The 21,407-nt window shown below is 36.2% G+C and overlaps 2 long non-coding RNA genes across 3 annotated transcripts in view; one reads left to right on the top strand and one right to left on the bottom strand.

Annotated features, from left to right (window-relative positions):
• Positions 1-3,220, bottom strand: part of LOC141518132 (uncharacterized) — a 79,685-nt gene extending 76,465 nt beyond the window's left edge. The window contains exon 1 of the long non-coding RNA XR_012477099.1: positions 2,782-3,220. This is a non-coding gene — a long non-coding RNA (uncharacterized LOC141518132). The remainder of the gene's footprint in view (positions 1-2,781) is intronic.
• The window catches only part of LOC141518131 (uncharacterized), a 167,934-nt gene continuing 148,166 nt past the window's right edge, over positions 1,640-21,407 (top strand). For both annotated transcript variants that reach the window (XR_012477098.1, XR_012477097.1), the window contains exon 1: positions 1,640-2,406. This is a non-coding gene — a long non-coding RNA (uncharacterized LOC141518131). The remainder of the gene's footprint in view (positions 2,407-21,407) is intronic.

The raw sequence follows: 21,407 nt of genomic DNA, 5'->3' as shown, positions 1-21,407 counted from the left end.
TAAGAATCAATTACCCAGCAAAACTGAATGTATTCTTTCACGGGGAAAAGATGGACATTCATTTAAATAGAGGACTTTCAAACTTTCCTATTGAAATGACCAGAACTGAACAGAAAGCTTGATCTTCAAGTACAGGGCTCAGGTGAAGCATTGAAGAGGGTCGATGGGAAGAGCAAATTAAGAGGAATTTAATGATACTGAATTGTTTTGTATTCTTGCATGGGAAGATGAAACTGATAACTAATATGAACTTCATTTATTAGGGCAGTTAGAAGTAGAATATATAGAGAAGGCACAGAAGGGAGCTGAATATGAAGGTATAACGTATTATGAAGATGGAGTCAATGAATTAAAAAAAGAAATGTATTGAAAGGGAAAGGAAAGGCAGAATGGGCTAAGATATTTCATGTAAAAGAATTAAGAAAAAGTTTTTGCAATGGGCTGGAAGGGGGTAAGGTAAGGGGAAATGAATGAGCCCTCATTCTCAATGGAAGTGGCTCAGAGAGGAAATAACATACACACTCAATAGGGTATAGAAATCCATCTTACCCTAGAGGAAAAAAGGAGAGGAAAGGAATAGGAGAAAGGGGATAGGGGGAGGGAAAGGGGGTGTAGGTGAGAGAAGAGAGGGAAGATCATGGGAGAGCATAGTCAGATACAATTTTTGGAGGGGCAGGGTGAAAGTAGAGAGAGAGAATAGAATAAATGGGGGTAGTGAGGAATAGGATGGAGAGAAATGTAACTAGCAATATCAACTGTGGGGGGGAAAATATTGAAGCAACTTCTCTGATGGGCTTATGATAAAGAAAGCAATTCAACCCAAAAAGAGAGCTGATAGTGTCTGAATACAGACTGAAGCATATTTTTTTCTTGTGTTTTTTTCTTGAGGTGTCTCTATCATTGTGTGGGGGCAGGGGAATAGTTTACTTTTACATATACATTTACAACAATGTGAAAATGTAATGTTAAAAAATAAATTATATAAAAAAAGGCAAAATAAAAGAAAAAACTATTTTAAAAGAAAAAAAGACTGCAAAGTACTTTTATATTTCTTATCTCATTTAACCCCCATAATGGCCCTGGGAGGTAGGTGCTATTATTATTCTTATTTAAAGATGATAAAATTGAGACTGAGAATGCAAGTAATTTGTCCAGGGTTATATAGTCAGTAAGAATCTGAAATAGGATTCCAATTAACTTCTATTCATTCTGATCTTTCTGACTTCCAGTCAACTCACAGGTATCAAAGAAGCTGAAGTTTTCTCTACTATTCCCCCCTCTGGACAAGATACAAACTCTTTGTCTAAGTGCCCTTCTACTGACCTTTACCTTAAATCTCTGTTGCTCCTCCCAGACTTGCTTGTTGACTTGTATCTATATTGCCCTGGAGACAATTGAGTCACTTAAAATTGATTCTACAAATGACCTGTTTTCCCTTTCTCTTTTTTCTTCCCTCTTTTTTTAGAGCTGAGAAGACCATGTGCTCCCATTTCTGGGCCAGTTCGGCTAGGATAAATCAGGCATCAGTCATTATCCATTGTAATCTTCTTTTAAGAAATAATTATGGAATATATCTTACAATTATTACTAAGAATTCTCTTTTCATTATTTAGGTGCCACTTTTGATAGATTCAGAATATGTTCCTGAGCTAAGAAGTCTCCCATGATCTATATTCTGATGATGGGCATTACATACCTCTTTCTAAAGAAAAATTATGTAAATACTTTTCTTTCCAAAGCATTATTTTTAGGGAACAGTTTTATAAGAATGCTATAATAAAACCAAAGGAACCCCCAAAATCCTGATGCTCCATGTTTTGGGGTACAGCAAATTCAAGAACTAGAAGAAGTTAGTGAGAGGGAATTCCAAAAGTTCAATGATCTTCCTCAAGAAGCAGTGGATTCCCTCTCATTGGAGGCATTCAAGAAGAAGTTAGTGTCTACTGATTGGGTATGTTAGTAGTGGGAATTTGTCTGCTTGAATTGGAATCTCTAATTCCTCTTTCTCATTATTTAAACTTTGAACTTTTGCATAACAACATCTGACACTAAGAATTTTCCTGCTGACTGCTTTCTTGGACTTTTGTCTCCTGTGAATTTCTTGGTAGCTTGAGTGCTATTCCCATTTCTTAAGTGTAGTTATGCTCTGTTCTTTAACATATGGAGTCTGGTCTTTCCAACTTTATATTATGTGATTACATGACTTGGAATAATAGCACCTAGACATGAATGCCTGTTCTACAGCTTGTCAGCTGTGTGACCTTAGGCAAGTCATTTTATGTACCTAGGTCTTAATTTCATAACTAAGAATCAAATTCACAAAGAATTTCACTCACAAACTACAAAGAGCCCACCTAGGATACAACTTTTACCTATACTTGATCTCTATCTACAACATTCTACCAGGTAAGATTTTCCCATCTTTCTTGGATTATCTCTAGTGAGAAGATAAAGTCATTCAATCTCTTATTTTTCATTCTCTACTATCAACTCTAGAAAGTTGTCACTTATTCTGGGTGTTTCTTGCCTGGCTGGAGGGGATGGCATTGACTCAGGAGCTGATAGAAGAGGTGACAGGAACACAGTGGGAAGTCGGGAAGCTGGGAGTTCTATATGGCAACAAACAGTGAGGAAGTTCATTTCCAACATGGAGGACAAAAAACCAGAAACCTGCATATAGTGGTAATAAGTTGTCCGGTTTCATTGGAATGTAGAGTAATGTGCCTTAAGATTAGAAAGTCAGCCTAAAGGCATAGTGAAGCATTTTTAAAAATGTCTTACCATCATTTCTATGCCAGAAACTGTTTTTTTCCAAGTTGTTGACAGTCAATTCAATGCAGAATTGCTCCTTGTTGTTTCCTCTGCCTTTTGAATGATGAGATTATCATTACTAAAAATCAAGAAGTTATTAGCTGCTCAGATTTTTCCTCTTCACAATTATACCATGACAGTGGACTGGACTTGAGATCTATTTCTCAAACTCTTCCTGTTTCCTCTTTTACTCCAGATAACTTGTTCCATGAACTCTGATGACAAAAATCACTTCTGCTTCTAACATTATTAAACTTCATCCAAATGCTTTCTAACATTTGTACCCACTCTAGTTCTTTGATGTCTTCAAATGAATGAACTTTTATATAATAGAATGCTACCCCACAACCTTTATTTGTCTTGTTTTCTTTGAATAAAGTATACTGATCCAGAACCATAGTTCAATCATTGGTTTTTATCCTGCCAAGTTTCAGTGATAAGTAACCGAAATTTGTCTGCTTGAATTGAAATTTCTAATTCCTCTTTCTCATTATTTAAACTTTGAACTTTTGCAAAACAACATCTGACACTAAGAATTTTCTTGCTGACTCCTTTCTTGGTCTTTTGTTTCCTGTGAATTTCTTGGTAACTTGGGTGCTATTCCCATTTCTTTATTGTAGTTATGCTCTGTCTTATCTAGCTCAGGGAATAACTTTTTTCCCTCTCCCTCATCCCCTTTTGAATTGAAAACACTTTTGATTAGATTTGCAGAATAGCTGACATTGTACCTAACTTTTAGTAGGTATACTCCATCCCTAGCCAGGAATGTGTCATGGATCTCTTTTAAACCATAGTTCAGAACCCATTCTCAGACACCACCTGCTTAGCCAGGTGTTTGCTTCCCAAATCAATTTTTCTCTTTTGTGTTATTTGCTTTCAATGGGCAACAGTGGGAAAACACAACTTCCCAAAGATTTTGTATTTCTTGAGGGGAGGAGTTTTTGTCTTTCTTTATTTTCCTAGCACTTAGCACAGTGTGTAGTAGCAGAAGTTTCTTAAGAAACACTTGCTGACTTGTTGAAAATCTGGTCTTCAATTTCTTGTCAAGGTTTCTTTAATTTTTAGTGATGCTTTTTAGGTTTCATTTGGCAGTATTATCTGTACCCTATGAATCACCAGAAGTAGCTCACCATCATCCTTTTAGCTAGATACTGAAAGATTCTCCATTATTGGATATATGTCCTGGGTACAAAACAGACTTCTTTGTTGTTGTTATGTGATTAACAAGATTATAATAAATTCATTGTCAATATTTTTGCTTTTTCTTCCTTTGTCTCTTACCAGATGATCACTCACTGGATGATTTCTGTGGCTCTGCTATATCATTCTAGAAAATGTGTGCAGCTGTTTCTTCCACAGAACATTCAACTTCCATCTCTTTGGAGGAGCCTCAAATCTATCATTTAGTTTACAGGACTTATGTCCTTTCTCTTCCCTTTTCCCTGTCCTAATCTACTTTTCAGCTTCCTGACAAGAATCAGTTCTTCCCTCTTCTCTCCCAGAAGAGCCTCATTGAAGGTTCAGTCTTTAAAAGCAAATTCTTTGGCAATAATATTTCTGTTTAGCAATATAACTCATTTTGTTAGCCAAAAAGACTTGCATACACCCTATAACCTTGTTCTACTCTTGTAGACCTTGGGCAAATCACTGACCTTCTGTGAACTTCAGCTCCCTCATTTGGCCACCCTCCTCCCCTATCACAATAATACTGCCCTACTTAGCTCAGTGGGGAGTTGGGAGGATAAAATAATCAGTTGAAAAATGATTTTTAAAATGTTCTATTCAGATGAAAGGTAGGGATGATATTTACTTCCCATTTTAATCTCCTGTAAGTTTATTACTGTCATTACTCATGCTTTCCCTCTTCTCTTCCCATCCCTCCCTTCCCATGGCTCCTTGGAAGAGGGTTGCTATATCATTTGCCAGAAATCTATTTGGCAGTCCTGACCAGTGAATGATGTGCCTGCTGCTGAGGTCATTCCCATCAGCACCTGGATCCAATACTCTAATTCCAGTAGCTCACATCCAGAAATTGGTCTCATCATGTCCATTCAGGTAGAATCACAGACTTCTAAGCTGGAGGAATTCCCCTTCCAGATCCAATTTGCCTCAACATCCTTGTTTCTCTCTGCCCCTTAACTACTGAAGTCAGACTGTACTCACTGCTCCATCTAATAGTTCCTTCCACCCTTCCTCCTTCACCTTTTCAAGGTTCATCCCATCCATTCCATTAGAAATGTTATGCCTCCACACCTCAAGGCTCAAGTTTTACCTCTTTGCATAAGCCTTTCTACTTCCTCAGAGAGATCCCTCTCCTTGGAATTCCCAAAACCCTAAAGGGACTCTCAATGTTCTTTTTTTGCCCTATGTCAAAAAGGTGTAGTGATTATTTTATGCATCAAAATCTTGGCTCCCCAACCAGACTGGGAGCTACTTGAGGGTAGGAATCTCATCTCTACTTTTTCTGGCCCTTTATCCCCTCAAAACTGAACCCAAGATTGGGTAACATATCTTCAAAATCCAATCTCAAGTGCAGAGGATGGAGAACTGGCCCTGGAGTCAGAAATATCTGAGTTCAAATCCAGCCTCAGACACATAATAATTACCTAGCTGTGTGGCCTTGGGCAAGCCACTTAACTCCATTTGCCTTGCAAAACCCTAAAAATAATCCAGTCTCAACCATAAAGAAACAGTGAATGTTTACTATTTGCTTAACTCTGTGGGGAACATAAAGAGACAAAATAGATAGTCCTTGATCTGTAGTCTAGTATAGAAAGAAGAGATCAGGATTGGAAGCCCAAGGCTCCAGCTTCTGATCCCTGCCCTGTTCACTCACCAGATGTGTAATATTGGGCAAGGGGTTGGACTAGAAGAGTCTCTGCCAACTTTGGTATTTCAAATTCTATATTCTCTGTTCTATCTAAGATCCCTTCCAACATTACCATTCAATATTTTAAAGTCTGTTCTAGCCAGGGCTTTGTATGTTCTATCTGTTCTGAGGGCCCCTCCAGCATTGAAAGTCTCTGGTTCCTTCTTTTGCTTTTGATAGTGGGCATGAGCTATAGTCATCCATTCAACCAGGTCTTATTGAGTTCCTGCTGTGCTCGCAATTCTCTGCAAATCATCATTGCATTTCTGGGCAAGGAAGCAGTGGGTTCTCTGCATTGTGCTTATAAATTTCCTTATTTCCACAGCTGTGCTATATGCGCACAAAGGATCAAGGGATTATGAATAAAAAGTGATTTTTAGAGCCCATCAAGGTCTTTCCCTAAGCAAATGATTTGGATTTATGTGATGGATCAAAGATAATTTCAAGGACTTTTATTTTTTCTCTTTGCCTGAGGACTTGCTGGAAGTATATCTATACATGTCAATAATTCTCTTTAGAAATATATGAATTTCTGCTCTATTTAAGTCATTTGGTATCAAGGATTACTTTGGTAGACTGGTGAAGTTTATAGACTCCTCAGAGTACTGTTTTGAAATGAATAAAATAAAATATATGGAATTACAAAGGAAACCAATTATATTGAAATTCAGTTATTTATGGTAATAGGAATAGATTTGGATGCTTATGTATATCTATCTGTCTATCTATCTATACACACACACATAAATAGATAGATAGATAGATAGATAGATAGATAGATATGCATAGCTTGCATAGGTGTGTTTATACACAAAATAAATTCACAGATTCCAGGTAAAAAACCACCTAGGTGAGGGAATAATGACATTCCCTTCCATCAGAAGGCATGAGAAAGGGGAATGGGGAACTGAGACTCTGAAGATTGTGACAAGCTTCTAAGCTTTACAATTTTCTTCTTGAAGTCTTTCAACATTTCGACCTTCCCCAGAGTATCATGAGGGCCAACCTTAGGCCTGGGTAGAGAAGATCATCACAGAGTGGCAGCTGGACATTCCCATCCCCCGCCCCCAACAAGTCTCTCCCTGAACTGCCTGGTTGCTTCAATTGCCTTGGATTGCACATCTCTCCTAAGAAAAGTATAATTTGAAGTAAAAAATCATAGGAATCATGAGAAGGGACTACTGTCAAAGCTTCCAAGAGCAAAAATAAGGAGAGTATAGAAGGGTCCTGGGATTCTAAGGAGGAGAATGAGGAATAATAATAAAATGCAGTATTTAAATAGCATTTTCAGGGTAGCAAAGCCCTTTACATATGTTATCACATATGGTATTTACCACAACTTTGTTAGTTAGGTGTTTATTATTAATTCATTTTTGCAGATGAGAAAACTACGACTGAGAACAAATGACCTGCCTAAGGCCATATATCTGATAATTATCTGGGGGGCATAATTTCAACTCAGATCTTCCCAAAATCCAAATCTAACACTAGTTGCTAACAAGGAAAAAAGGACACCACAACAACCTTTGCTAATTTCTTAATTTTGCTGATGTTCACCAAAGCATCTAAGCTTTATTGAGCAACTTCCCCATAATCACTGGATCAAGTAAGCAGGGCTAGAATTATTATTGACATATTTTAGATGAATTAAGGGAGGTTAGAAAAATTAAGTGATTTGCCTTAGGTGGTTTATTTGGTTCTGGATAAATATTTGTTAAGTACCACCCTTGGTCAAAGCAAGTGAAAGGCAGAGAATGGATTTAAACTTGGGGCTCTCCTGACTCCTGGCTATAGGGAAGGTACTTAGTAAATTGAAAAAAAGAACTGCTGATGGTCAGCTCTGGGTATATGTGTAACCTGTTCACCTTAATTCAATTCACAAATATTTATGAAATAGTGAGAGAGAGTTTTGGTGCTGGGAGTACTTGGGTTCCTCTCCCACTTCTGACACAGACTTTGTAGTGATCTCACTAAGTCACTGAACATCTCATCGCTCTAGGCAAGTCTCTGAATCTTAGTTATAAAGAATGTATGATGGAAGGAATATGAAAGGGTATCTAGATCAGACTTCCCTGACATTGCAGGAATTCGTTCTGTTGTGCCCCTGGCAAGGGTCACTAAGCTTTTCCTTGAACAGTTCTAGTGAAAGGAAGTTTCCTAGTGTATAGGAGGCTATTTTCTTTTTTAAATGACTCTAATGGTTAGATTGCTTGTCTCTTAAAATGCAACCGAAATCTACCTTGCTTCAATCTCTCTCTACTCTATACCTAATTCAGGCTAGCTCCATGTCTGACAAATCTGTTCATCTTTGAAAAATAGACTTTGGTATAGGCAGAAAACAGACTCACCTCAGGGGCTGGCATCCAGGAGAGAGGAAAGAACACTGGCTTTGGAATCAGAAGAGAGAACTGTGTGATGATGGACATATCACTTCATTCTCCTAATTTCCTCTTCTTTTAAATGGGAATCTTGAGTATTATTGCTCAAATTTTTTTAAAAAGAAGGCAAAAACATAATCTTATCATTCATAGATACTGGATCTTGGAGTTGCAAATTAGGATGTTCTGTTTCTGTCTTTCTCTCTGCCTGTCTCTCTCTGTCTCTCTCTGTCTCTCTGTCTCTCTGTCTGTCTCTCTCTCTCTGTCTCTCTCTGTCTCTCTCTCTCTCTCTCTCTCTCTCATCCCCCCAATTGGGATTGCATTACTTGCATTGCACATAACCAGGGAAGGGAGTTTAGTGTCTGAATGACCTGGTTGGAACAATGGGCAAAAACCAAAACAAAAAAAAATTTGAGATGTGTAACTACATACAGAGTCAACAAAATGCAGCAATCTATCAAAACTAAGGCAATAGCAGGTGGGGTCAGAATTAGGGCAGTGTAATACTAGAATTTGTATATGAACATAGACAGAAATATGGAACAGCATTTCAAGATATGGTTCAATATCCTCACAATATTCCTCACAAAATTCTTCAATTCAATTAAATTCACAAACATTCTATTTACAGGCAATGGAGTAGTTCCAGAAGTCAAGGTCAAGGTCAATAGGATGATGTGTTTTTATTTGCATGACTTTGAGCAATTACCTTGATTTCTCTGGGCCTCAGTTTCCTTTTCTATAAAACAAAGATCTCTATACTTCCAGATCTATCCATCTCCATGATCCTAATGGAGCTCAGGGTCTAATTGGGATGATATCTATAACACAGAATAGAATGTTTGGATTATAAGAGGGGTACAAACAAAGGTTTCCTAGGAAGGATGGACTCTTTCTGACTAAAGGAGTTAAGTTCTCTTTCCTGAAAGAGTTGGTATTTATTTTTGGTCTTTGGAAGATAAAAGCAAATATTTTGAGCTGGATGGGAGCTTACAGGCTGTTTTGACCAGAGCCTTTATTTTTACAGACCAGGAAAGTGAAACTGGGGAGATTGAATGAGTTGTCCAAGTCATACAACCAGTAAATGTCTAAGCATGAGTTACATAGGTAGAGATTTGGGAGGGGGTGGGTATTCTGTATATGCAATATGAACTTAGCAAAAATATAGAGGCAGGAACACATAAGGAATATTCCCAGAATGTAGACAAAGACAAGACTGAAAAGCTAGGGTGGATTCAGATAGTGTAGATTTTTGAATATTAGGCTAAAAACAATCTTAAAGGATCATCAGATCGTTAGTCTTGGGAATTGACAACAATTTTGTTCCTTTGGATTCAAACTGTTTTTTGATGACTTTAAAGAGACCCCCCCCAAAAAAAGTCCCCTGCTGTGCACAGTTAACATCTCTAATGAAATACTCCTGCAACTTGAGTGTTAGAAATAATCTCTCTGTGTAGGCACAAAGCCTCCTGGAGATACAGTGCTTGCACTAAAATGGGGAACAAAGGAATCATAGAATCCTAGAATTAAAAACAGAATCTTAAAATGATAATATCTTAGAATTACAAATCTAGAATAATAGAATCTTGGTATAATTAGAAACATAATAACAGAATCATGGAATTTCTGAATCAGAATAAAGTATTTTTATTTAGAATTAGAATTAAGTTGCCCATAATTTTGACCAGGAGTGAACCAAAGGGCAATGTAGAGAGACATGACAAGCATGATCAGGTTATAATATATAGGGGATGGAGGGTGGGGAGGATGTTAAATTGATAACCCTCCATGATGTCATAATTTGCTTGAGATTTGATTTTATATTCTGGATATAAGCACAGGAATAGCCTTATTGAAAAATCTTGGGAAAACTGAACACAGAACAATGAAGAGGAGAGCTAAGAGTCAATCGGGCTGATTGAGATAAAAAAAGCAATAACTTTGCACAATCTACAGCTACTGATGAGAGAGAGGTATTGTGGTTGTACAAGATTTCACCTGTGCAACCCAACTCAAAGTTTCTAGGTTATGAAATCCTGGCAGTGGCATAACCTTTATTCTTGAGGAATGGGAGCCAGGATGAGGAAAACCATGTTACTAAATCGTGGGACTATTGAATTCTAGCTTCTGGGAGAGATGGCAGAAGATTTCTTGGACTGTTCCAAGTTTTTGAACTGTTCATATACCTAATCTCCTGGAGAGAGGGAGGGAAGATGTCCTGGGCAATATCATGACAAGTTCATGGAAAGTTTGGAGAACTAACCACCTTGATAGAAAAGGAAGAGTTCACAAATAGCACCAAGATCTTGGGAAGAAGAGAGTCATATATGTAGACCCTGAATATTTGAAGAAAACAGTAAGAGGTTGTACAGAAAAACAAAACAAACCAAAAGTCCTGAGCTCTGCTAACCACTATTGTTGCAAGGTTTGATGGGAAGAGTTGAGTCTCTGGTAACCCCAAATTCTTTCTGTTCCTTAGGAAGTCTAAGGCATTAGGTAAGGATGGAAGCCTGTTCTCTAAGGCTCACCCTAGCTAATAGGGATGTTCTTATGTATAATAACTCTGGTCACTTGAAGATGAATCATTTGACTAAGGCAATGAATGAAAAAGGAAAAAAAATATGGATTGTCACTATAGACGCATATCTTCCCCTTGCTTCTGCATATGGGGATAGTGCGGCAGAAAATCATACAATTTTTAGGTCCCTTATAAATATTAACTATTAGTACTCTAAATATGAGAACCTTGTCCAATGACTAGTGAGTTGACCTAACACATTGGAGGAACTGAACCTTATCAATAATGACATTGTTGCTATAAATGAAATCAAATGACATAAGAGAATTGTGGCTAAATGGAAGGATGACTCATATTCTCCTCAGAGAGGCCAATAATGGAGTAGATGGAGTCAATTTTATCATGTGCCCAAAGGCAAAATAAGAAACATTATTTTACAAAATACTTGGTCATCTTAGAATGCTCATAATGAGCATATTCAAAAAGAACACCCTGAAATTAATTGCAGCTTCTGTTCTAACATCTATTGCAGAGAATGGGGAGGTAGAAAAGTTTTATGAAGGACTCCAAAAGACTTTCAAGTATATTCCTCACTATTTTGTGGTTTAAATACCAAAGTGGTCATAGAAAACAACAAATTATGGTTTATAATTATAAAATTAAAGTGTCTAAAAACTTTCTTGGTTTCAAATTCATACATAAATAGTAATGCTTTCTTCAAGAAAGAATAGGAAGGCATAGGGCATAGGAAAAACAACACAAAAATGAAATTTATTTCTAACAGATAGGAAATAGGTAGCAATCAATTTGAGAGTCATTTTCTAAACTGAGTACAATCAAACCATGAACTTGATAGAACATATCAAAATAAACATCAAACAATAAGAAATGACAAAGATAAGAAGACATAGTATGCTACTTCAATAACTTAAATCTGACCTATTAAAATAAACTATTACTGCAAAAATGGGAAATAGATTTTGATGATTCTTTGATTATCAATATCAAGAAAGATACAATATTCATGCTCACCAAAAATATTTGCCACTGTCACAGAGGTGTCTATCACTGAATACTGGCAGGTGAGGAAATCCACATAGATGGTAGGTCCCTTAAATGTTCCTATTTATAAATGACATTGCACTGGTTGTGTTAAATCCTTAAATACCACAGATTCTTCGAAACAAGATCCACAACCACTCAAAAGAATGCATGCAAACTATACATATAGGAAAAACTAAGTGGATGAAGAAAATCCATTGCCCAAATTTTAATGCATATACTCTTCCTTTATAAATGAATCATCACAAACTAAATGTTGTATTTAGAAAATGATTTGGGACTAAAATATACTGAGGAAAAGAGCAACCTAGAAAATGGTACAGAACCTGCAGCTATCCTAAGATTATCCCTGATACAGCCATTCCTTTCTTCCATCTCTTTCCACATAAGTATTCTTCCATGAAAGCACTGGGCACTGAAAACATGAAACATGTGCAAACACATTTGAAAATGACCCCAAGTTAATGGAATAACATGCATAAATAATAACAATTAATATTTAGGAAACAATATAATAGATATTTGGAACTCATCAAATAGAAAGAAAAAGTCCTCAAAAGTTTGGGGATAACTGTTCAAGGACTGACCTTGTAGTGCTATTAGGTTAAAAAGACTCAGAGGAAAGAAAGCCTTTAACATACTAGATGAAATCTAATGGAGAATATCACATGAGCTATATTTATTAAGGATGGGAAGACCTTTGACATTGGAAAGATTATTTACACCAATTCTATTATAGAACCTTTGAGTTATATAGATAGATATAGTTATATAAATTTATAATTGTGGGACTAACTTAATCTCCATTAAATTTAATCTTATCCAACTTGGGGCATCAATCTATTCTATTAAGATATTTTTGGATCCTGATTATGTCATCTAATATATTTGCTATCGATCCTGAATTTTATGTCATCAGTAATTCTGACAACCTTGTGTTCTCCCCCTTCAGCCAAGCCATGACTGATCCTGTGGCACAACAAAGGATCAGGAATAGTTTCTTGGAGCATGCCTCTAGAAAATCCCTTTCATGTTGACATTAACTCATTAATGATGACTCTTTGATTCTAGTCACTCAGTCATGACCAGTGAGAGGCAATGTTGCGTAAGAGGACAGAGCGATGGACTTGGAGACATAAAAACCTGCATTTAAATTCTACCTCAGATGGTTACTACCTGTGTGACCCCAAGCAAGTCAATTAACCTCTTTGGTCCTCTGTAGAAAGAGATAATTGGTCTCAATTATCTTTAAAGATACTTTTAGCTCTACCTTTATGATCCATTTTGTACTATTATCAATCTCTCATTTTACAATCTTGGTCTTAGTGATAGCATGAGAAATTTTGACAAATACATTGATGATATCAAGCATTCCCTTAATTTACTAATCTAGTTTCCCTATTCAAAAAAGAAAAGAGATTAGTCTGGTATGACCTATTCTTGATGAAGCTATGCAAGTTTACATTAAATTCTCAAAAAACAGTCCTTTAAAATATATTTTTGAATGTTTTCAGCCCCCTCTCTGATAGATTTTGCTGTGGAAACCTGAAAGAGCTGAAAAATATTTGCATGCAGATTAGTGTGCTGTTTACCCAGAACTCTGAATTTCTCAGGGGTTTTGTTCTTGGGAGGAACTTTTCTTCCCATAAGAAGTTGTATAGTTGAGATGTAAGGAAATCATGTTAAGAGAAGAGTACAACTGTAAGCTGCTCTTGGTTCTTGTGTTTCTCTTGTTGAGCCATCAGAAAATGAGGAGAGCAGATCACTCAAATGACACTTAGATCTTGTGGTGTGATGGAATGTTCAGGAACATGGAGAGCGATGGTTGGGTGGGTTATAAGATTGAGGATGATGGGAATGGAAGAGTCCAAGTGACAGTACTTCACTTTCCTCATTTCCTACAATCACTTCCTTTTGACTCTGATCATCTCATTTCCCATTTCCTCTCTATCCAAGGAAGGGACAGGAAAGGGGTTCATCAGTAGGCATTGGAGTTTGAGTGACAGTCTATATTATAAATGCTTACATGCTGTTAGAATTGGATGTATGTTCATTTATGATGCTTTGTGTCCAAGTACATAGTTTGGGAATGAGAAATGGAAGGTAAGCCCCCAAAAGAGAGATTTTTCTCAGTTCAAGCTGAATTAGAAAATCATCTGATTAGAGGGAATTATATAATTATATTTTGTAATGTTAACAGTCTCTGAATTATACCAACCCCTTAGACTGCTAAGATCCAAGAGAGAAAATGAACAAGGAAACAAGTGAGTAGCAGGGAAGAGGTAGAGATTGGTATTTGTCCAGGTGATCACCCACCCATAGCACCTAGCCAATACCCCATCTAGCCACATGAAGAATTTAAGCCCTTGGTTTACAGTTTGTATATTTTATTTCTTGACTTTAAAAAAACTGGACAATACTTAACTCTGTCCCTTCAGTCTTTTGATTATTCTGTCCCCTTCACTAATGGTTTTCTCACAGTGGAGATGCCTTCATTCCTGAGGCCCTCCTCTCAGATTGGTGAGTCACTGATTGGGGTCACCATTTGAAGATGCCTTTTTGGACTTTTCAACTTCCTTGACAAAACACAGCTTCATCATTATGTGAATACTCCCACCCCTTTCCAATTCCATTTTATATGTTATTGTTGGGTTTTTTTTTTTTGCTTATATTTGTTTTTCTAGTCTTTGGCAAAGTGCTTGGAGTATAGTAAACATTTCAAGTAGAAGAATTGTGCATTTGATTCCACATTCAACATTCTTCCCACTCTAAGGAATATTTAGCATAAAGGGAGTATGGGGTGAGAGACACTGAAGCCACCTCAATAGTAAAAGTATACATTACATTGTATTCAACATCAGGATAAATTACAGACTACATAGTTTTCTTTTCTTAAGAAGGGACTGGAGTGTATTCACAGCACTCATTAATTATGGTAGCAGCAGCAAACAAACAACATTTTTTGTATTCAATTATTGAGTTAGGGTTGGTAAGAGGATGATTTCTGTAGCTCTGATTTTCTCTTAGAATTTTGCAATCTCTGGGTTATAAAGGGACTCAAATCATCCATTCCACATATCACTTCTATGATTCCAGCAAAAGGAAGTCAACTTCTGCTTAAACATCTCCCAGAATGGAGAAATCACTGAATAAGTCTTTAAGTTATTGTCCTATTAATTCCTTATAATAATAATTATTAAATTTTAATAAAGACTTAATGTCATCTCAAACTTTACTGGAGAGCTCTCATTATCAGGAAGTTCTTCCTAATATCAATGAAGGCTATCTTCCTCTGAGTTATAACAGTCCCTTGAGGGAGTGGTCCACCACTCCTTCCCATATTATTCCTAATTCTCCTTTCTAAGACTAACAACCTGACTCTCTTACTCCACAAATCCTCTACCTTGTAGAAGTAGAAGAAAATTTTGAAATTATGTCTTTCAACTCTCTCATCTTTTGGTGACAGAGATCATTTCCCCCCTAAATATTCTCTTCTTCAGGCTAAGAATACTCAGGTTCTATATAACACCCCTCAGAGCCTACTTCACTTTCTTAACTCACATCAGCCAGTTAGGTGTGAATTCCAGGTTTAAGGTAACTCTGTACTTCCACAATGACTCGCAAGGTACTGTCATTCTCCTGAGAAGATTTAAGGAGGTGAGGGAAAGGAAGAGATACCAGCTATCTTATTGAAGATAAGTTTGACCTCCAGATCACAGATCTAAGAACAATGGATGGAAGCTCAAAGAGGCATATTTAGGCTTAAAAACTATAAATGGAATGAGCTATCTGAATGGGGTACTGAGCTTCCCTTCCTTGGAAGTCTTTAAACACAGTCTAGGCAACCATTTAATGCAATAGAATTAGATTTAGAGGTGGATGGAACCTCAGAACTCTCATTTAATGTATGAGGAAGCTAAGACACAGAGTTTTAGAACTAAGACTGTCAAGTAATTTGCTCAAGGTCATCCAATTAATACCTGAGGCAGGATTTAAACACAAGTCTTCCTTACTCCAAGTCCAAAGCTCTAATTATTACACTTCCTAGCTGTTTCAATAATGGAAATTCCTTTCATGCCTGAGTTGGCTTACTTATGAGGTTCCCCTCTAATTCTTAAGTCCTATGATTCTCCATATAAAATGTAGAGATTGTACTGGATTTCCTTTGGGAATTTGTGTGTTGTTTATAATTTTGATCTTTGTCACAAAAAATGTTGTTAATTTTAAGACATATCTTCCTGGTGATGCCCTATGACTGCTAATCATGGAGCACCATGATCTCAGAGGAATTACAACATCTAGTGACTCAGAGGTACCTTAGTGACAGCACTTTTCCTGAAGATGACATGTTAAAGAAGTGGCAAAAAATACATCAACAAAGGAAAGTTGACAGGGATGGAAGGAAGACTTCCAGAGTACTAGAGCCATCAAAATATTATGAGACCTAGAGGAAGACATCCAGGACATTGAGGTAAATAGGTGGTTTGGAGAGAGAGTGCTAGGCCTAGAGTCAGGAAGATCTGAGTTCAAAATAGGTCTCAGAAACTGACTAGCTTGTGATCCTAGACAAATCACTTAACTTGGCTCAGGTTCCTTGGCTGTAAAATGGTATAAAAATGGCACCCATTTCCTAAGGTTGTTGTGAGGATCAGATGAGATATTCTTGTAAAGTGCTTAGAACAGAGTCCAATGCATAGTAGGTGCTTGATAAATACCTATTTCTGTCATTTGGTACAATTGCTAAGGATGATTTATGGACACACTTGAGCAAGAATTTGCACTGGATGAGCTGTGATCCACATCGGTGGAGGGATCACCCTAGCCCTTGAGGTCATGGATTCATTCAATCTCCATCCCTTGTGCTCCTTCAGTGCTGCTAAATTTAAAAGGTGTCTTCTTCATTGCTTCTCACAATGTCTTAATTTTTACCATTAAAGAATCATCATTTTTCCTTAAAGTACTGCTGAGCTCAGTAATCATCTTTTGAACTGTAAATTCCTATAAGAAAAGACTGCAACAAGTTATAATTTCTCCTCTCTCCTGAATTCTAATCCCATATTACCAACTATTTGCTCAAAATTTCTCCTTTAAGGTCCCATGAACATCACAAGTGCAGCATGTCCAACTTGGTACTTATTACATTTTCCAGTATTTCCCTTCTCTCCCTATAGTTGTCCAATTAAAATAAATTTTAAAATGTAGTTTTAACCATGTCATTCCTCTATGCAAAAATCTTCCATTCCCAATTCCTTATTTGTCTATATTATAAATACAAACTGTTCTATCAGAAATTTTAAGCCCTCCATCATATGGCTTCTACCTACCTTTTAAAAAAACAGGTTTCAGATGAATTCCTAATTATCCTCTCTATTCCAGTCCAACAGGCATGTTAATTGTTCTCCATATATTTCTCACCTCTATAATCTGTACCTCTGCTCTCCATCCCCCATCTCCCACTCCTGCAATCTGGAAAGGATTATCTGCTTGCCTTGTTTTCTTAGAAAACTATTTTGTTTTAAAGCATAACTTAGGAGAAGATTCTGGGAATATGGTAGAGTAGGTCAGAAAATTCCAAGCTCTCCAGATTTCCTCCATTTCCACATCAAAAGTACAACTCAAGGAGAAAGTAGAACAGCAAAATACCAAAAACAAAAGCAAAAATTGCAGTAGGACAGTGTTCCTTTTGAGTCAACTGGAGAAGACCAAGTGTTCTTTCTGGGATGACCAGAGAAGATGCAAAGGAAGATCTTGGGACTCAGGTTCCACTGGCTGCATGAAGTACAAACATCTTAAGGCTAACTCCCTGAAAAAGCAAAAGGTGAGCCTAATATGTATGTATGTAATCTATATATGTATGTGTATATGTATATATGTATGTAATATATATGAATATATATGTATACTTATAGGTATGTATATATACATATATATGTATGTAATATATATGAATATATATGTATACTTATAGGTATGTATATGTATGTATATATACACACATATATATATATGTGTGTATGTGTGTGTGTGTATGTAATGTTTACATTTTAAATGATCAGGCTAAGGATGAAAAAAAATCCCAAACAGTTGCTATGGGAATGTAGAAAACCAAGTTCATCTTTAGAAGAAGATGCTGAAGCAAAAAAAAAATGCTTCTCCTACCCCCGAGAATAATATCAAATGTTTACCTGCTCAAAAAGAATTCATAACACTATTGTTCTATTAGAAACCAGGAGGGATGGGAATTCAAGGAAGACTGGAGGAATTTGCATGAACTGATGCTGAGTGAGATGTGCAGAATCAGAAGAACACTGTACACCCTAACAGCAACATGGGGGCAATGATCAACCTTGATGGATTCACTCATTCCATCGGGGTAACAATCAGGGACAATTTGGGGCTATCTGCAATGGAGAATGCCATCTGTATTCAGAGAAATAATTGTGGAGTTTGAACAAAGACCAAGGGCTATTAACTTTAATTTAGGGGATAAAAACCTGATATCTTATTGTCTGATCTTGCTATCTATTATACTTCATGTTTCTTCCTTAAGGATATGATTTCTCTCTCATCGCATTCAATTTGGATCAATATATATATACCATGTAAAGACTGGCAAATTGCCTTCTGTGGGGTGGTAGGGGGAGGGAAGTAAGATTGGGGAAAAATTGTAAAACTCAAAATAAATAAAATCTTCATAAGAAATTGGAAAAAAAGAATTCTTAGAGAACCTCAAAAAAAAGACTTTAAAAATCAAATTAAAAGACTGTGGAAAAACTAAAAAAGAAATAAGTATGATTCAAGAAAAACAAGAAAATTATGAAAAGAACATAAGCCAAGGAAGAGGAGATGTAGAATCTCCAAGAAGAAAATGACTCTCTGAAAATTAGAATGGAGTAAATTGATGAAATCATAAGAGTTAAAGAAATACTAGAAACATTTAAAGAATCCAAAAATAGATGAAATAACTCACAAGAAAATAGGTTTGGGGGCAGCTAGGTGGTGTAGTGGATAGAGCCCCAGCCCTGGAGTCAGGAGTACCTGAGTTCAAATCTGGCCTCATACACTTAATAATTACCTAGCTGTGTGGCCTTGGGCAAGCCACTTAACCCCCATTTGCCTTGCAAAAAAAAAAAAACAACCTAAAAAAATTGGGTTTGGAGAACATATCAAGAAGAAAAAAACATAAGAATAGTGGAATTACTTGAAAACTACAACCAAGAATTAATTTTCATACAATAACCCAAGAAATAATTAAGGAAACTCATCTTAATGTGTTAGAAAAATAGAGGAAAGTAAAAATAGAAAAAAAAATTCACTGCTAACCACCTGAAAGGGATCCTAAGAAGAAAACTTATAGTAATTTCCTAAACCCCCAAGTGAAGGGAAAAATATTAAAAGCAACAAGAAAAAAGCAATTCAAATATGATAAATTCACAATTCGAATTACAAAAGACCAAACAGCAGCTATTTTAGGTTTTGGAACACAACATATCGAAGAGCAAAAGAACTGAGATTATGACCATAAATATCATGCCCAGCATAGTGAAACATAATACTGAATGGGAAAAAAATGGATATTTCACAAATTTCCAGGTCAAAAAGACCTGAACTTAATAGAAAATTTGATATACAAGGACCAAAAGAAATATGATAAATATTAAAGACTAATTATGAGGAACTCAATAACCAATTGTTTACTAGCTATTTATCCAAATGTAAACAACATGTCCTAGATTATTATTATTATTATTAATTGGGAAGTTAGAAGGAAAGATGTGGTAGAAATGAGAAGAATGGTGTTCTTAAAAGTAAAATGGTCACTTTATAAGATTACAAATCACTCAATAAATGAATAAAGGATATGAAAAGACAATTCTCAGATGAAGAAAGTAAAGCTATCTTTAGTCATATTAAAAATGCCCTAAATTATTATTGATTAGAAAAATGAAGATTAAAACAACTCTAAGGTACTACCTCACCTATCAGATTGGCCAATATGACTAAAAAGGAAATGATCAATGTTAAAGGGAATGTGGAAAACCTGGGATGCCAAAGCATTATTAGTGGAGTTGTGAACTGATCCAAACCTTCTGGAGAGTAATTTGGAATTATGCTCCAGGTCAATAAAACTGCATACCCTTTGATTCAACAATGCAACTACTAGATCTGTATCCCAAAGAGATCATAAAAAGGGGTTAAAAAACTGCACATGGACAAAAATATTTATGGCAACTCTTTTTGTAATGGCAAATAATTGAAAATTGAGGAGATAATTATCAGTTGGAGAATGACTGAACAATTTGTGATATATGAGTATGATAGAATCCTATTTTTCTATAAGAAAACATGTAGGGGGACAGCTAGGTGGTGCAGTGAATAGAAGACTGGCTCTGGAGTCAGGAGGACTTGAGTTCAAATCCAGGCTCAGACACTTAATAATTCCCTAGCTGTGTGACCTTGGGCAAGCCACTTAACCCCATTGCTTTGCAAAAAAAAAAAAAAAAGAGAAAAGCAAAACAACAACAACAACAAAAGAAATCATGTGGGACAGGACTTCAGAAAAGTCCATAAAGACTTGCATGAACTGATACTAAGTGAAGTGAGCAGAATTAGAAGACCATTGTACACACTAACAGCAATATTGTGTGATGACCAACTATGATGGACTTGTTCACTTCAGCAGTACAATAATCAAAGACAATTCTAAAAGTCATGTGATAGAAAATGCCATACATATCCAGAAAAGAAATTACCATTCATATTCTGTCAAGTTTTTAAAATTATGTTTCCCCTTTTTGATTTGATTCTACTTTTACAATATGACTAATATGAATATTTGTTTAAAATATAGTTATACATGTATAACCTATATTAGATTGTTTTCTCTCTGGGGGAGAGAAAGAAGGGAGGGAGAAAAATGTGAAACTCAAAAACCGTAATAAAAATGATTGTTGAGAACTATCTTTGCATGTAGTTGGAGAAATGAATAAATAAAATAATTTTTAAAAAGTCAAATTAAGGGGTGGCTAGGTGGCGTAGTGGATAAAGCAGTGGCCCTGGAGTCAGGAGTACCTGGGTTCAAATCTGGTCTCAGACACCTAATAATTACCTAGCTGTGTGGCCTTGGGCAAGCCACTTAACCCCATTTGCCTTGCAAAAACCTAAAAAAAAGTAAAATTATTTGGAAAAATATTTTTAAAAAAGTTATCACTCATACAAATGAGATTTGCAAAGAAGAATTGATACAGATAGATACACATTCACACATATGACTATAAAAGCCTTCTAAAATCAGAACGAAATGAGGAGGGTATAAGGAGGGTAATGAGTTAGAGTGTAAAGCAATAGGATAAGAAAGTATATAGAAGGGTGTGGGGATTAATGGAGGGTATAGAAGGGCAGATAATTTAATGGGGTAGGGATTTTAGAAGGGTATGTAAGGGAGGTATTCTTTGAAGGGCAAGTGATCAGAATAGGAGGGCAAGGTAGCCACTTGAAGTAGAGGATATAAATTACAATGGATGTGTGTGTGTATATGTGTGTGTGTGTAACCATACTACTATAGATACATACATATCTCTACCTATATACAGGGACATTTACACATATATGTATATGCACATCTGTATGCTCAGATACTTATATACATACTCACATATATACATCCATACACACATACACAGGGACATATATATATATATATATATATATATATATATATATATATGTATGTATAACATGCCTAATTATAGCTGTGGGGCGGGAGGAA

Source organism: Macrotis lagotis, chromosome 3, assembly GCF_037893015.1.
Source record: "Macrotis lagotis isolate mMagLag1 chromosome 3, bilby.v1.9.chrom.fasta, whole genome shotgun sequence".
NCBI lineage: Eukaryota > Metazoa > Chordata > Mammalia > Peramelemorphia > Peramelidae > Macrotis > Macrotis lagotis.
The sequence above is the reverse complement of the archived record's forward strand: the minus strand, read 5'-3'. Positions and strand labels throughout refer to the sequence as shown.